The sequence below is a fragment of the Phoca vitulina genome, unplaced genomic scaffold, assembly GCF_004348235.1.
Source record: "Phoca vitulina isolate PV1807 unplaced genomic scaffold, GSC_HSeal_1.0 scaffold25, whole genome shotgun sequence".
Lineage (NCBI taxonomy): Eukaryota > Metazoa > Chordata > Mammalia > Carnivora > Phocidae > Phoca > Phoca vitulina.
Window position 1 is genome coordinate 45323070 of NW_022589728.1, and position 16847 is coordinate 45339916.

Consider the following 16847-nt stretch of genomic DNA (forward strand, 5'->3'; position numbering starts at 1 on the left):
GAAATTACATCCTAGAAAGGCAACAAGGGTAATTGGATAGAGCTAGTATTAGAACCTGGGTCTGCTGACTTCCAGTTTAATTAAATTCTTGAGAGTAGAAGGGAAAGTGTTGGTATCAGGTGACAAAGTGGTAGTCTGTGTGGGGTACTGCTGGCAAGAACTCATCCAGGCTTTTAGCCTGACAAGAATTCATTTCTTTATAATCTTTGATAGAAATATAAGGACTGTTCTTAAGGGAAGGCCTGGGAGTTCTATGCATGAACAGCCTCAGGAAACTGCTGTTGCTGTTGCTAACCCCAACCCCGGAATGAAGTTCCACAGAATACCTACTAACTGCAGCCTCCCCAACTCCGTGGGCCCTTCATACAGCCCTGTGAATATAATCCTTAACTGTGTTCTCTTTTAGCTGTTTAATTTTTTTTTTTTAGTTATTGATTTTGGTTTGTTTTTTTTTTTAAGATTTTATTTATTTAATTGACAGAGAGAGAGACAGAGAGACAGAGAGAGAGGGAACACAAGCAGGGGGAGTGGGAGAGGGAGAAGCAGGCTTCCCGCTGAGCAGGGAGCGCGATGCGGGGCTTGATTCCAGGACCCTGGGATCATGACCTGAGCCGAAGGCAGACGCTTAACCACTGAGTCACCCAGGCATCCCATTAATTTTGTTTTTAAAGTATCATTCCTTTGGCTAGTTTTCCCAATCAGCTATGATGTCTGTGGCTACAAATAACAGAAAACCCAAAAATATTATACAGTAAGGAAATTTATTGGCTTTCGTACCTTGGACTCCAGACCTAGGGCATACTTGAGGGTTATCTCAGTCTCGTACAGTTTCCTTTCTCTTGACGTCCTCTGCTACACCCCTCTTGGCTTCATCCTTAGACTGCTCTCCTCGTAGTCACACTGTAGCTATAATAGTTCCTAGCTTTGTGTCTGTACTTCCTGGCATCCAGTTGTTTCCCAAAGCTCTCTAGGAGTGAGGAAGCTTTTCCCCAGAAGCCCTGAGGAAACTTCTTCCCATGAATTATTAGACCAAATTGGGTCACATGGCCATTCCTGAACCAAGCCCTCTGATTTAGGGAGTTCCCTCTCTGAATAGCTTGGGCCTATATTCTGAACCAAGCACAGGAAAGGGACTTGTTGCACCCCGAATTATGGTGGTGGGATTAACTTTCCCTGAGACACAGGACGGGGTTGGGGGTCGGGGGGTGAAAAATTAGATTTCTCTTAGAATAGGGGAAATTAAAATAGGATGATGGACAGGTAACCAATAATGTCTGCTTCAGTTGTTTGGTTTGGTTTTTAGGGTTAGCATGGAATATCAAAGACTATGAGTTTGGGCTTAAGTCTAGCTTTCAGAGAGCTGCTATGGCACTTAGCCAGGTTCCTTAACTCTGTAAGCCTCAGCTTCCCTATAGGAATTTTGTAAGGATTAAAAATAATGTAGGTAAAGGACTTACCACATAAGAACTCAATAAAGGTATAGTTATTAAAATTTTTGTTGATTCTTAAAATTATAAATAATCAGTTTATGAAAGTGCCTTTATTTCCCTGCTGAGACCCATTCCATCCCTAGATGGTTACTAAAACAAGTGACCAACAAAAAAATGTTCTTTAGAGAATCTAGGTTATAGGTATACAGATGCTTACTATAAAATTATTTCATCTTTTTGCATGTTTGAATATTTTCATGATGATGTGTTGAGAATAATGAATTTACAAGAATGACAGTGTTGCAATAAAAAACATCAAGGATGACTCAGAAATACCAATCCAAAAATTCCTCTTCCCAAGACAGCAAAGTGTAATCAAAATGACAATTCAGGTTAATTTCAGGAATGATACTGTCCCCTTATGTCTCAAGCATTTCATTTCTTTATAAGGAAATATTGGGTCTGAAATTCTGGGTTTCCTGCCTTGAAATTGCTTGGCATTCATTAACGGATTTTGTATGAGCAGCCCATGACACAAAGGGATAATGAAGTATATATGAGATCTCACTACAAGAGCTCTGGAGTTAGCCTTTCAGAAATAGGTGGGAGAATAGAAGGAGAATCAGGAAAATGACTTTTATTGACTCTCTATAATGTATGTTCAAGGGGTTCTGTGGTTACAAGGATGACTATAATATCTTCCTGACTTTGAAAGAGCTCACACCTTATGTCAGAATACACCCCCATCAGTAACTAAATGAAGAAATGCCCTACTAAAGTTGTGTCTGAGAACATAGTGCAGAAGGAATTACTACAGGATCCTTATCACAGACTCCTTCAGTTAGGGAAAAGTTGTTAAAGTTTGAGATTATTTACCACAATTTTGTTTGTTTAAGAACACAGGAATCTGTTCTGTTGCTAACTCACTAAGATTCATAAAAAACCTTCACCTCCCAAAACTGGGCACCTACCCTCTTTTGTCAGCAAAATTCCCAGCCTCTCTGCATATGATCATATGGTTGAGTAAGATTACTTGCATACTCTCTCTTCTCCATAATAAGATTACTTGCATACTCTCTCTTCTCCATAAATAAGAATGAAAGGCCATCAAGGGCAGGCCAAAGTTCTTACAAAATAAATTGACAATAGTCAGGGCCAAGACCTTGACATTAACCCCACTCTTTCCTCTCCTGTCATATATCATTGTTCTCATCTCTCACGGGTCATATCTTAAGAGTTAGCTTTGTTCTGACTTGGAATCAGTCCAGTTGACTCTTCAGTAATGTGTAACATGGCCCACTTTTCGTTGCTGTTTCTGTTTTATCAGGCTGCCTGCTGTTACTTTACCAGGGCTTTTTTGTCCTTCCATTTTAGTGTGGATGTTTGGTTGCAGATTTTGTTGTTAAGGAATCAGTCCTACATAAGATAAATCATTAAGGTAACTATTATCTAAGCAGCTCTTAGAAGGGCATAGGGTGAAAAGGGTGAAGAAACCCCCAGAAAGTTGCTCAGAAGTCTTTCACCAGTTTGTTAAGAGATTATTCCAAGAACTTCCATCTACATTCATTCCTTTTTTGTAAGATGGTGGGATGCATGAATGAATAAATGAATGAGCAAAAACAATAGAAAAGTCGGGTGTAAAATGTTTGGCAAGCCATAGACAATAATATTAATAGCTTCTAACATTGGTATAATTCTTTACAATGCAGGGAACTTTTTCACTTACAGAATTTAATTTACTTTCACACCATCCTTATACAAAGTAGGTGTATTATTTATTTTATGTTGTCATCGGTGAGATCCAAAGATGTTAAGGTCTCATCACAGATAAGTGGAAGAGCCAAAGTTTGACCTATAGATCCTCAGATTCCAATTCCAGAGCCATTTCATCTTGCCCAAATTGTTCTTGAACCTAGGAGACAAGAAGCTATAAACACATTTGGTTTTGGTAAGTGAAATCAAGCAGGAACTTCTCTTCATTTCTAATTGGTAGACTAGAATTTCCAGCTACTGCAGTGAGAGAAATGTTGGTTCTAATGAATAAAAGATATGTAAGGTTTCCAGTACAACTCTAGCTCGAATGCCTAAAAATATGAAAGGCCATAGACTTATTTTTAATCTACAAATAAATGTCTGATGAGGAGAATGACCTGGGATGGTAATGTGAGGATTATGGCATTTCACTGTATGAGGTTAACATGTTCAAAGTGGAACCCCTGATCTTTCTCTTCCTTCAGACCTACTCTACCCATAGTCTTTTTTCAAATCAGTCATTGACAACTCCCATTTTTCCAGTTGCTAAAGCCAAAATTTATGAAGTCATACTCACCTCTTTTTCTGTTATACATCATATCTACTGTGTCAGGAAATCCTGTTGGCTCTACCTTCAAAATATACCCAGAATTCGACTTCTCACCACCTTCGCTGTTTTGCCCTGGTCCAAGCCATCATGTCTCACCTAGATTACCAAGTAGGTAGCTTCCTGACCCATCTCCTTTTTTGTATTCTATTCTCCCTGCCTCATAGTCTCAAGACCACAGCCAGGGATTCTTTTAAAACCTAAGTTAAATGATTCTATTGTCCCCTCAAAAGCTTTCTTCACTGGCTCCTGTTTCTCTCAGAGAAAACTTAAAGCCTTTACAACGATGGCTTTCCAAGCCTGTATGATCTGGCCCTCCCATTAGTTTCTGACCTCCTCTTCTATTGCACTCTCCACTGCTTACTCTGCTCCAGCCACACTGGCCCCCTGGCTGCTTCTGGAGCATTCCTGTCACCAGGCCTCTGTGGGGACCTTCCCCAGCAGCCGCTTGCTCAAATGTCTCCTTCTTAATGAGGCCTAGCATGACTATGCTTTTGAAAATTGCTGTCCTTCCTTAGGAATCCTGGTGTCCCCTGACTGCTCTTTTCCTCATACCACCTATGATTTACCAACATACTATATGACTTACTTATTATATTTATTACTTCTACTTTCTTAGAATATAGATAGGCTCCACAAGAACAGGTTTTGGGGGTTTGTTTCAATTTTTTTGTTCACTGATACATCCTCCATGCCTAAAATTACTGGGCACATAGCTGAAGCTCAATACCAATTTGTTAAATGAATAAATGATGGATGTATTTAATGAACATCTCTAGCAAAGATTTTACAGTTGTTGAGGAGGTACTCCTATGCTGGTTCTGACAGCAGTTGACCAATATCATGCCCTATGCGATGAAAACATCAATAGAGGTGATAGAAGTGAGAGAGATTTAAAAAAAGGAAGAGAGATCAGTAGAGCTGAATGGTTAGTCCAGTTATAAAACTTCTCAGGTAAAGACTGTTGGTCTTTGTTTTTCAAGGGAAAGGAGAATGTATGATGTAATTGCTATGGCTTCCGAAATATTACTTATGTGTCACTTGACATGATATCGCTTTCCCAGATTTATATGGGAAGGAGATATTTTGCATTCATTCATTCAAGTATTTTTCAACATGCCTGTTATGTACCAGGCACTGTATAACTAATTTCAAATTAAAACGTGCGGCAAGTACAAAGAATATGCTTTACGATGTCTGTATTTAATGTAGGAAAATGAAAGTTTCACTGGTTTGTTAGTTTCACTTCCAGCATTGCTTGTCTGCATTCCCTCAGCTTTTTGAAAATCAGATACTCTCCACATGCAGAGGTAATGGTACTCACCTATCATCAGTAGGACATATACTTGGACTTGTTCTTTTGCAATAATAATGTGAATAGTCACTCGTACTTGCAAGAATGTTAGCCAGAATTAAGGATGTAGGCTATAGCTATGAACAGAATTTTTTTTTTTTTATGAATCTAACTTAACTGACCCAATACTAGATGAACTAACTTACCTAAACAATCTATTATAATCTCATAAGATACAGAGATTGGAAAAGGTCATTAGCAGGTTATGGTTTGATCCTGTTTTTTTAACGCTCTGGATGGCTTAGTTTTTTTGGGGGGTTAAAGCACCATTTCCCTTTTAATGTAGTAAGCACTTTTTCCTCTATAAAATAGCCCATTCTTTGGAACGGAAACAGCATTAGGTCTTTGTAACTTGGGTAGTTTTTAGCACTGGATTGTTTAGTTTGTAAAAATATTTGATTTAGACTGAGCTTGTGGCCTGATGATGTTTAGAAGAGTGCCAAAGTGTAACTCATAGAAGATGCCAGTAAAAACCATAGTTGGGAGAGGTGAATAATGGTTGCGTCATTTTCCTGGTAGGTGTAACCAGGCCTGAAAATCCATCACTGCCATTTTTTAAATGTGTTCCTAAGAATAAAGTCAGCTGGTATTCTGTGAACTACATTAAGTATCAAAATATCTGCCAGTGCCTTGAGTCACTGTCCCACTGTCCTTACATTGTTAAGGAAGTTTTGTTTCATCATTGTGTTTTATTGCCAAACATAGCAGTAATATTTTTCCATAACTTTTAATGAGCATTTTAGTTCCAGTGAAAACCTTGAACATACCAGATTTTTTCATTGTGATTTAACTTTCATATCAAGGAAATTCTTGTTAACAAACAAGTTCTTGGGGCATCTGGGTGGCTCAGTCGTTAAGCGTCTGCCTTCGGCTCAGGTCATGATCCCAGGGTCCTGGGATCGAGCCCCTCATTGGGCTCCCTGCTCGGAGGGAAGCCTGCTTCTCCCTCTCCCACTCCTTCTGCTTGTGTTCCCTCTTTCGCTGTGTCTTTCTCTGTCAAATAAATAAATAAAATCTTCAAAACAAAACAAACAAGTTCTTGTAAAATATTTTAAAACTTCAGTTCCTAAAATATCTTCTCTTAAATAAAGTCTAAAGACCAATATAGCAGGAAAAAAATAAGCACATTTGGTTAAAATAAAATGAAGTCTTGTGAATAACATGCAGTAATCAAGCCAACACAACAGATCAGATTTCTAGACTAATAAGATACAAATAAAAGATTTTAAGATTCAAATAAAGTACATTAAAATACATTCAGTGCTCCTTGATTAGTGGAGAGTTTTTCTAGAAATGTTGAATGTACAATTTCCTGACCCCTATTGTGAATGAAATACCCTGCAATAATTGATAAAAGTGTATTTGTCTGCATATATGCCTTTGGCTGTGTTAGGAAAAGCAGAGGCACTGAAGTAGCTGGAATCAAAAAACCATCTCCTGCTCCTTGGAGAGTATGGGTCTAGAAAAGAATGGGAAAAGACAAATAGAATAGAAAGTGAGTTATTGGCATCTCATAGATTTGGGTCTGATTAAGTGTGGGAGGCAAGTAGCCAAAGGGAGTAGTGTGATCCCCTGTTTTTTCTTAAGCCCTTAGACCTGTAACCTCTCTTTCAAGAGTAAGGATATTCCTTCCCTTTCAAAAGGGTGGCATTGTACTAAGGTATGCTATCTTCACTAAAGAAGAGTATGTGCACAGGTAGAGTTGGAGAATAAAATCTAGGACCCTGTCCCATGGGAAAGTCAGTAACCCATGAACACAGACTGCTTCATCCATAGCAGTTCTTAAGAATATTTGTCTATGACTTCAACCACAGTTTATATTTGTTTATAAAAGAATAAAAAGAACAGAGAGAGAGACACGCACGAAGACTAATTCTTTTACTTTTTTTGTTAGTTGGCGAACATTCTCAAAAACTTTTTTCCCCACCAATCTTGCTGCAAGTGTGTCTCTTCAAGGTTTGTATCATCCTTATTTCACTTTTTTACTTTATAGCTGAGGCCAGGGCCACAAAGAATACTCAAAGAAAAGGGACTGGGAGGAAGCTGGATAGAGCCCACAGGAAATCTCATTTTAGGCCAGGCCTCTTGGTATGTGACCATATAACTTATCATCTGAACACAAAAATTTGAGAAACAGTATTGTACATATTAATAAATAAAACAACGGGTAGGGAAAGGACTGGCCTGGACCATCCCAGACAATGTGGTCATAAGTGGGAAACTCCTGGGCGCCTGGGTGGTTCAGTTGGTTAAGCGACTGCCTTCGGCTCAGGTCATGATCCTGGAGTCCCGGGATCGAGTCCTGCATCTGGCTCCCTGCTCAGCAGGGAGTCTGCTTCTCCCTCTGACCCTCCCCCCCCGTCATGCTCTATCTCATTCTCTCTCTCAAATAAATAATTAAAATCTTAAAAAAAAAAAAGTGGGAAACTCCTACTGCCTTAGTGCCAAACTCTTCACTTTCTCTAAGGCTTCTATTAAATGTGAAGGGGAGATAGAAAAAACAATAGAGAAAATTAGCAGAATCAAAACTCAGTTCTTTAAAAAGATCAGCAAAAGTAACAAACTCTTAGCTAGACTTACCAAGAAAAAGAAGACTCAGGTTACTAAAATCTGAAATAAAAGAGGGGATATTAATACCAACTTTATGGAAATAAAAAGAAGCACAGTGTACAAAATTAATGCAAAATGGATCAAGACCTAGATGTAAGAGCTAAAACTATGAAACTTAGAAGAAAACATAGGTGTAAATTTTTGTGGCCTAAGGATTAGGCAATGATTTTTTAAATATATAACACAAAAAGGACAAGCAACCTAATTAGTTAATAGGACTTCATCAAAATTAAGAGAGTGTAAAGACAGCCCACATAATGGGTGAAAATATTTTCAAATCACCTATCTAGTAAGAGATTTGTATCCAGAATATATAAAGAATCCTCACATGTAAATAATAAAAAGACAACCCAATTACAAAATAGACATGTCTCCAAAGAAAATATATAGATGGCCAATATGTACATGAAGAAACTATCAATACCATCAGCCATCAGGGAAATGCAAATCAGCACCACTGTGAGATACTGCCTTACACCCACTAGGATGGCTGTGATCATAAAGACAGATAATAGCAAGTGTTGGTAAAGATGTAGAGAAATTAGAATCTTCATACCCTTGGTGAAAGTGTAAAATGTTGCAGCTGTTTTAGAAAATTGGCAGTTGCTCGAAAGATTAAACATAGAGTTATATATATATATAACCTAACAATTCCACTCCTACATATGTAGCCAAGAGAAATGAAAACATATGTCCACCCAAAAACTTGTACCTAAATATTTATAACAGCATTATTCATAATAACAAAAAAGTGGAAGCAACCCAGTGTCCATCAACTAATGAATGAATAAATAAAATGTAGTGTATCCATAAAATGGAATATTATTCAGCCAAGCCATAAAAAGGAACAGAATCTTGACATTTGCAATGACGTGAATGGAGCTAGAGAGTATTCTGCTAAGCGGAGCTGATCAGTCAGAGAAAGACAAATACCATACGATATCACTCATATATGGAATTTAAGGAAAAAAAAAAAACATGGAGAGGGGGAAGAGAGGAAAACCAAGAAACAGAGTCTTAACTCTAGAGAATAAACTGATGGTTACCAGAGGGGAGGTAGTCAGGGGAATGGGTTAAATAGATGATGGGGATTAAAGAGGGCACTGAGATGAGCACCAGGCGTTGTATGGAGGTATTGAATTACTATATTGTACACCTAAAACTAATATTATACCGTATGTTAACTGGAATTTAAATAAAAATTTGGAAGAAAAAAACATGGATTTATACACTTTAAATAGATTATATAGCATGTGAATTATTATCTCAATAAAGCATATATTTAAAAATATATCAAGCATCTTTTGTGGTTCCGTACAAATTTTAGGATTGTTCTAGTTATGTGAAAAATGCTATTGATAATTTGATAGGGATTGCGTTAAATGTGTAGTTTGCTTTGGGTAGTATGGACATTTTAACAATATTTGTTCTTCTGATCCATGAGCATGGAGTGTCTTGCCACATCTTTGTGTCCTCATTGATTTCTTTCATCAGTGTTTTATAGTTTTCAGAGTACAGGTCTTTCACCTCTTTGGTTAAGTATATTCCTAGGTATCATCTTGTATTTGGTACAATTGTAAATGGGATTGATTCCTTCGTTTCTCTTTCTGCTGCTTCATTATTCGTGTGTAGAAATGCAACAGATTTCTGTACATTGATTTTGTATCCTGCAACTTTACTGAATTAATTTATAAGTTCTGGTTTTTTTGTTGAATCTTTCAGGTTTTCTATATGTATTTTCATGTCATCTGCAAATAGTAAAACTTTTACTTCTTCCGATTTGGATGCCTTTTCTTTCTTTTTGTTGTCTGATAACTGTGGCTAGGACTTCCAGTGCTATGTTAAATAACAGTGGTGAAATTGGGCATCCCTGTCTTGTTGCTGACTGTAGAGAATTTTTTCTCAATTTTTCCCCATTTAGGAGATTTGCTGTGGGTTTTTCATATATGGTCTTTATTATGTTGAGGTATGTTCCCTCCAAACCTACTTTGTTGAGGGTTTTTTTCATGAATGGATGTTGTACTTTGTCAAAAGCTTTTTCTGCACCTATTGAGGGGATCATAGGATTCTTATCCTTTCTTTTAATAATGTGTATCACATTGATTTGCAAATATTGAACCACCCTTGCAACCTAGAAATAAATTCTACTGATTGTGAATTTATATGGAACCACAAAAGACCCCAAATAGCCAAAGCAGCCTTGAAAAAGAAAAGCAAAGCTGGAGGCATCACAATTCTGGACTTCAAGCTATATTACAAAGCTGTAGTGATCAGAGCAGTATGGTACTGACACAAAAATAGACACATAGATCAATGGAACAGAATAGAAAACCCAGAAATGAACCCACAACTATATGTTCAATTAATCTTTGACAAAACAGGAAAGAATATCCAATGTGAAAAAGATAGTCTCCAACAAATAGTGTTGGGAAAACTGGACAGCAACATGCAGAGTGAAACTGGACCGCTTTCTTACACCATACACAAAGATAAATTCCAAATGGATGAAAGACCTAAATGTGAGACAGGAAACCATAAAAATCGTAGAAGAGAACACAAGCAGTAACTTCTTTGACATCAGCCGTTATCAACTTCTTTCTAGATAGATATGTCTCCTGAGGGAAGGGGAACAAAAGCAAAAATAAACTATCGGGACTTCATCAAAATAAAAAGCTTCTGCACAGCAAAGGAAACAGTCAACAAAACTAAAAGGCAACTACAGAATGGGAGAAGATATTTGCAAATGACATATCTAATAAAGGGTTAGTACCCAAAATATATAAAGAACTTAAACAACTCAACACCCAAAAAATGAATATCCCAATTAAAAAATGAGCAGAAGACACAAATAGACATTTTTCCAAAGAAGACATCCAGATGGCTAACAGACACATGAAAAGATGCTCAACATCACTCATCATCAGGGAAATGCAAATCAAAACTATAGTGAGCTATCTCTTCACACCTGTGAAGCTAAAATCAACAACACAAGAAACAACAGATGTTGGTGAGGATATAGGGAAAGGGGAACCTTCTTGCACTGTTGGTGGAAAAGCAAACTGGTGCAGCCACTCTGGAAAATAGTATGGAAGTTCCTCAAAAAGTTAAAAATAGAACTACCCTATGATCCAACAATTATACAAAAATACTAATTCATAGGGATACATGCACACCAATGCTTATAGCAGCATTATCTATAATAGCCAAATTATGAAAACAGCCCAGATGTCCATCAACAGATGAATGGATAAAGAAGATGTGGCATATATATACAATGGAATATTAGCCATAAAACGGAATGAAATCTTGCCATTTGCAATGATATGGATGGAGCTAGAGAATATAATGCTAAGTGAAATAAGTCAGTCAGAGAAAGACAACATATGATTTCACTCATATGTGGAATTTAAGAAACAAAACAAATGAGCAAAGGGAAAAAGAGAGAGAGAGAGCAAACAGACTCTTAACTATAGAGAACAAACTGGGGGTTACCAGAATGGGGAGGAGGTGGGGAGATGGGTAAAACAGGTGATGGGGATTAAGGGGTGCACTTGGTGTGATGAGTACTGGGTGTTGTATGGAAGGGTTGAATCACTATATTGTACACCTGAAACTAATATTACACTGTATGTTAACTAACTAGAATTTAAATAAAAACTCTTTAAAAATTATATCAAGGGGTGGTTGACCAGTAACAGATTTGAGTTTTGTGGCCCTCAAATCCACATGCATATCACACTCATGATAAAACTTGGGCAACTTCGCTTTTATCTGTTTTCCATATTGTGCATATTCACCACCTGTCCCTCACACACTACCCCATCACCCCATAGACTTTCTTTGAAGAAAGAGTACTGTTGCTAAAAAGTAGTTTGAAAATCTCTGGAAACAATGAGCTCCAGAACCTCTTCCAGCTCTAAGAAGCATGATTCAGATACATTGAACTGAGAATTTGAATTTGGCCTAGATTACCCTATTTTAACTCTATGTCGACAAAAGGAAAGCTGTGAACAAAGACAGTTTTTTCCCCACATAGCTGCACACAGGTGTGAGTTAGTGGAAACAGTGGAACTCAGCCAGGTCTTCAGTTCCCTAGTGCAGTGCTCTATCTCCAAACTCTGCTTCCTGTTCTTGAATACAGTGATTTGCTAAAATAGACACACCTGGTCTCAGCACCTTGCAAATGGATTTTTCTTCCAGCATTTCAAAATACATTCATGTATTGATGAAGGCTTTCTCTGGGAAGCCATCTGTCTGAAATCTGCAGTAATAAAAGCCTTGCTAGTCCCTTAGGTACTCATAATGGTATCTGTTGCTTCATTCCTCTACTCTTTTCTGCTACTTCTTTTTCTTAATTTTTTTTCATTCATTCATTCATTTACAAAGCATGTATTTGTGGAGTACCTGCTATGTGCCCAACACTAGATATGTAATAGTGAACAAAATTAACTAGTCCCTGCAATTATGGATCTTGCCATCTAGTAGGGAAACATAGTAACGAAAACGACAAGGTTTAAAGATTTCAAATTGTGGTAAGGGCTATGAAAGAAATAAGATTCTGAAATAGAGAGTATGTAGATTATGATTTTAAAATGAGCTCTGGAGTCATATTCCCAATGTTCAAATCCCAGCTACACCATTTAATAAACATTTGTGTGATTTGAGCAAGTTACTTATCTGGGCCTCAGTTTCTTTATCTTAAAATGGGGATAATAATAGTACCCACTTTACAGAGCTGAGGATTAAATGAGTTGTTACAGAATAGTGCCTAACATATTCTAAGTGCACATAGAAAAATGCCAGGCACATTCTAAGCATGAAATAAGTGTTATCGGTGCATTGGTATTGCTTTAGAGAATATCAGGGAATCAACTAGTTAGGTTATCAGTATTGCCAACTTAATCACCATCATCGCTGTCATCCGATATACTTATCTCACCTCATTCATATACATGCTTTGTGCACAGGATCTACAAAAATGGATGTAGCGTGTTTCTGGACCCAAGAATCCTACAATCTAGTTAAGAGAGCAAAAGGCTTAAAAGAAAATAGGAATAGAAGGTAGCATATGCTAAGTACCAGATAAATGCTAAAGATGGTATGCCCTACAGGATTATAGGAGAGAGAGGAGTTATTGTGGGCTCATAAAGGGAAGGTGTCATAGAGGAAATGCCCACTGCACCATATATTATTTAATTTCACATCCCCATGTTGGTCATCTGGCCAGTTACTTTTTTTTATGAACTTTTTTTTTTTATTGAAATAGAGTTGACACATAACGTTACATTACCTTCAGGTGAAAAATGTATGAACTTGGGCGCCTGGGTGGCTCAGTTGGTTAAGCGACTGCCTTCGACTCAGGTCATGATCCTGGAGTCCCGGGATCAAGTCCCACATCAGGCTCCCTGCTCAGCAGGGGGTCTGCTTCTCCCTCTGACCCTCTTCCCTCTCGTGCTCTCTGTCTCTCATTCTCTCTCTCTCAAATAAATAAATAAAATCTTTAAAAAAAAAAAAATGTATGAACTTTTTTTTTAATTTTATTTTATTATGTTATGTTAGTCACCATACAATACATCATTAGTTTCTGATGTAGTGATCCACCATTCATTGTTTTCACATAACACCCAGTGCTCCATGCAGTACGTGCCCTCCTTAATACCCATCACAGGGCTAACCCATCCCCCCAGCCCCTCCCCTCTAAGACCCTCAGATTGTTTCTCAGAGTCCATAGTCTCTCATGGTTCATCTCTCCCTCCGATTCCCCTCCCTTTATTTTTCCCTTCCTTCTCCTAATGTCCTCCATGCTATTGCTTATGTTCCACAAATAAGTGAAACCATATGATAATTGACTTTCTCTGCTTGACTTATTTCACTCAGCATAATCTCCAGTCCCATCCATGTTGATGTAAAAGTTGGGTATTCATCCTTTCTGATGGCTGAGTAATATTCCATTGTATATGTGGACCACATCTTCTTTATCCATTCATCTGTTGAAGGGCATCTCGGCTCTTTCCACAGTTTGGCTATTGCGGACATTGCTGCTATGAACATTGGGGTGCATATTGGCCAATTACTTTCTAACTGGTGGTGCTACCTGCATCCTCTCTGCCCCCCAATCCCTATTCCCACTGCACATTTTGATCACAATTTTTCTCAAGCACCATTTGTCATTTATTTGCTCAGAAAGTTCTTTTAACGTTCCATTGTATATAGCAATGTTTCTCAAATATTATGTGCAGAAAAATTACTGAGTGTTTGTTATAAGTGTAGGTCACCAGGTGTCACCTTCAGGTAAGATACTTTTGGCATGGGGCCTGGGAATCTCTATTTTTAACAAGTGCTCTAGATTATTTTGATTCTGGGGGTCGAAAGGCTCTGCTTTAAAGAAGACCGGCAAAAAAACTAAGAATTCCATTTTATTAACCTGCCACCTAGAATCTTGCTTTATCCTGCCTTTGCAGCCTCATCCTCCACTATTCCCATTAATACCTCTTTTATTTGAGCCAAATGGGGCATTTCCTTTGCCATATATTTACCCATGCTCTTTCCTGTCTTTTGTCTCTTCATTTATGTGGTTCCTTCAGCCTCAGTGTCTTTACTGCCATTTCAACAAGTCCAGATCCTGGTTTCTTTCAGTCTTGGAACAGATGTGTTCTAAAAGCATCTTTAGTAAAGTATCTCTAACCTAGAAGGTAGGCTTCAAGTTTAACTGATCTTTGTGTCTACTCTTTCACCCAGGGACCTAAATAAGCACCTTGCAAAATTCATTTCGGTTTTTTCTTAATTCATTCATTAAATATTTACAGGATGCCTTCTGTGTGCCAAGCACTGTTCTGGGTGCCAGTGATAAAGTAGAAAAATAAATATGCAAAAAGTCCTCTGTTTTCATGGACCTTACATTCTAGTGAGACAACTGTTTGTAAGTAAATATTTTAAATATTTTGAGAAGAGTAATCTGGCAGTGCTATATGGGATAGGTTAGGAAAGGGAAAGACCAGTGAAAGAAACTAATAAGGAACTTTTGTATTTAGCCATTGGAGAACAGGAAGGGCCAGTGAGAATAAAAAATACAAAGGAAATAGCAAGAGTAACTAATGATGTGAAGGAATGACCAGCAGTACTTGGTAGGGACCAGGAAGATATAGTTAATATTTGAGCCTTTTGGGAGGGAACAAATAAGAAGTTAAGTTATAAAGGTGATATTTTTGGGAAAAGATATTTTAGAATGTTATGGTGATCTTTTATCTTTTTAGTTTTTTATTTATTTTTATTTATTTTTTGACTACTGTAAGTTATTTATTGAAGCCATCTCCTGCCATGAGCAAAGGGATGGAAGATCAGTATACTGATCAATATTTGATATAAGTAAGGAAGGTGAACTTAAGGTCCCATATACTTTTCTGGTCCATGTACAGAGTCCTGGTCCAAACCAGTGCTGTGGTCCACACTGAGTTGTGGTCCACGTTCTCTTTATTCATCTTCATAACCAGTCAGACATGGATTCATGTGAGAGTTATGGTATAGAGTATGATTACCATCTCTCCAGAGAAAGGGCTTGGACCTGATGTGGAGATGGGGGTAGGAGATGAACTCGGGAATCTCATGCTTTCTGTGATGGCAATTGAGAAAGACGTTCAGCATGCTCAGTCATACACCGGGGAGTGCTAAGAAGTTAGGTGAGGGTGTTCCACATGTGAGCTGAGCCCTTCTTGCCATGGGCATCACTCTTGACTTGGACCACCCCAGCTGTGCCCTGGACCACCCTAGCAGCCCAGAAACCCAGTACCTACCTGCCACTGCCATTTTCAACTTGGACCTATGGTGATCTTTTAGGTGCAGGATACTCATAATGGAGCATCTAAGTAGAAATGCTCAAAGACAATTAGAAATAGTTAGGTCTTATAAGAGCTCAGCCTTCTCTTCTCCCTTTCCTCTTACTCAACTCACTAATATTCCATTAGTCGCAGCTGTACCAGGGCCAAAATCCTACCAAGAAATATTCTGCATCCCATTTTGATTTTCCGGGGATGTGGCATGACTCCATGTCTTGGCCCACTCTTCTGTCCTCCAAGTATTTGTGCAGAATGAGGTCTAGGCCCAACCCCAGAAAACCATCTCTAATTATAGCCCTCCCTTGAATGGTTCTTGGCTGATTGGGGGTTTGGTTTTCTAGAAGAACTAGGAAGACGTCGTAAACTAGAGAGTCCTTTGGGACATTGGGTATGGTGGTGAGTGTCATCATCTCCCTGTGTGAAGATCACTGTGGTCATTTATGATTCTCGGGAAAATAGGCAAAGTTTGAAAGTCGGATTTTATTAAAGCATTGGCATAACAGGTTGGGAAGCTGCTTGCATAACGTGGAAAATCTTCTTTCTCCATTCTTATAATCGCTCAGGCAAAAAATTCACATCATTTCTGTCTCCTGTCTTTCTCTCATAATATTCCAACAGTCCAGTCCAGTACATCAGCAAATACAGTGTGTGTGTGTTACATAAAATTTTATGATCTGATTTCCCCACTAGGATGTAAACTCCATGAAGGCAAGGACTTTGTTTCTGCTATATCCCTAGCCGTGCCTGGCACATAGTATATGTTCAATAAGAATTTGTTGAATGAATGAATAATGTGAAATATTTTTTTACACATTTTGCTTAATAATTTTGACATTGGCTCTATCTTCAAGAAGCTCAGGAAGTATTTAATCCCGATAGAATTATTATAGCTAAAGTCCAAACATTAATCATACTTGACTGAATAACGTTGCCTTAAAACTATCATTAAAAAAATATCTTTATTCTTTAAGTAGTTTAGAGACATATAAACTTTAAATACTAAGAACACTCCTCTTTAATGATGCTAATTTGATAAACTGTTATGAATATGATCTGAAATTTAGTATTAAGAGACATTCTGATAAGGTCATCTAGTAATCATGTAACAACTATGGTTAAAATTTATTAAAAATTTATTATAAAGCTTTTTGAGAAAGTTTTCTCAGGAGTTTCCAGACTTACCTACTGCTTTAATGTTTGTAGAGATGATGCTTGATATTTGGGAGGAGTTAATCTACATTTTCTTTTTAACTTCTGAACGT

At 37.8% G+C, this 16847-nt stretch overlaps 1 protein-coding gene and 1 pseudogene across 6 annotated transcripts in view; one reads left to right on the top strand and one right to left on the bottom strand.

Annotated features, from left to right (window-relative positions):
* VPS13B (vacuolar protein sorting 13 homolog B) overlaps positions 1–16847 on the top strand; it is a 749374-nt gene that overhangs the window by 514773 nt on the left and 217754 nt on the right. The window lies entirely within an intron of this gene.
* On the bottom strand, positions 15058–16559 carry LOC116642904 (annotated as a pseudogene).